Source organism: Micropterus dolomieu, linkage group LG22 (assembly GCF_021292245.1).
Source record: "Micropterus dolomieu isolate WLL.071019.BEF.003 ecotype Adirondacks linkage group LG22, ASM2129224v1, whole genome shotgun sequence".
NCBI classification, from domain to species: domain Eukaryota; kingdom Metazoa; phylum Chordata; class Actinopteri; order Centrarchiformes; family Centrarchidae; genus Micropterus; species Micropterus dolomieu.
Window position 1 is genome coordinate 6,153,977 of NC_060171.1, and position 1,257 is coordinate 6,155,233.

At 38.1% G+C, this 1,257-nt stretch overlaps 1 protein-coding gene across 1 annotated transcript in view; it reads right to left on the reverse strand.

The window, feature by feature from the left end:
- Positions 1 to 1,145, reverse strand: part of LOC123961542 (E3 ubiquitin/ISG15 ligase TRIM25-like) — an 11,957-nt gene extending 10,812 nt beyond the window's left edge. Inside the window, exon 1 of the mRNA XM_046037017.1 lies at positions 1,049 to 1,145. The gene's annotated coding sequence lies outside the window, so the exon portion shown is untranslated. The remainder of the gene's footprint in view (positions 1 to 1,048) is intronic.
- Positions 1,146 to 1,257: the final 112 nt, after the last annotated feature.

The following is a 1,257-nucleotide window of genomic DNA, read 5'->3' on the forward strand; positions in this document are numbered from 1 at the left end:
TGAAGATACTTGAACTATCTTAAACTTTGAGCAAAGAGTCATTGTGTCCTTTATAGAAACTCATTCTGTAGGTTTCATGTGATGTGAAAAGGTTGAAAAGTGAAGTTTGCTGTAAAGGGAGTGTTGTAGCCACTGTGACATAGATACAGGATGTTCTTACATGTGTTGACCTCTTTTGTTCTGTTGTTTGACTGTTAGAGCATGCTGTAGACTCCAGTATAAGAAAAATAAAATTAAACTGTGAAAAGTCTCCAGTAACCACAACGTGCCCTTTAAAGCCTTCAGTGCTTTGCTCCAAACTAAATTCATCTTCTACCAAAAGAAAAACATCACTAATCAGGTCAAATCTGAAGGGCAACAAAACCTCACCTGCAGAGCAGAAAAAGGTGGAGCAGCACTGGAAAACCACGAGAGTTTAAGTGTCACATGATCAAAATGAAACTAAACTTTAGTCTGAGTGTCAGCAGACCTGCAGTCGAGACAACTCTGATTCTCAGGAAAAGAAAAGTTAAACTGACTTAACAACACAGCAGAGTCTCTGCCAAACAAGTAATAATATTTACTGTTTCAACACTAACACAAATAATAATAATAATAATAATCCTTATTTGTAGAGCACTTTTCAAAAACAAGTTACAAAGTGCTTTAACAAGTGTAAAGAATAATACAAAAAAAAGATAAGAGCATGAAAATTTAATATAAAATTAGTAAAATACAATAAAATAAAAGGGATAAAATAAAGTCAAATAAGATCGGGAAAAGCTCTCCTATAAAAGTATGTTTTAAGAAGGGACTTAAAAGAGTTCACTGACTCAGCCGACCTGATTTCCTCGGGCAGGCTGTTCCAGAGCCTCGGGGCCCTGACAGCAAACGCTCTGTCCCCTTTAGTTTTCAGTCGAGACTCTGGAACAGACAACAGACCTCTGACATCTGACATCATATCTTTTATCTGGGAAAACAGATGTAAAACAGTCAGATTCTGGTTTGAACTGAACTTCGACCAAATACTGAGTCAGTGCATTTTGGCTTTGTAGGGCCGTGTACTCACCAGGGTTTGGCAGAGATTCTGCTGTTCTGTTGAGAAAAACCTGATGGATTTAGTTGAAAGTTTCTTTAGAGAGAAACAGAGAGACTTGTCTCGACTGCAGCTCTGCTGTCACTCAGACACACTTTGATTCGAAGGAATGTGACGTTGCAGCTCTCCTCTTTCACTGTTGCTCCTCCTCTTAGCATTTAAGAGGGAGTTTGTTGATTGAT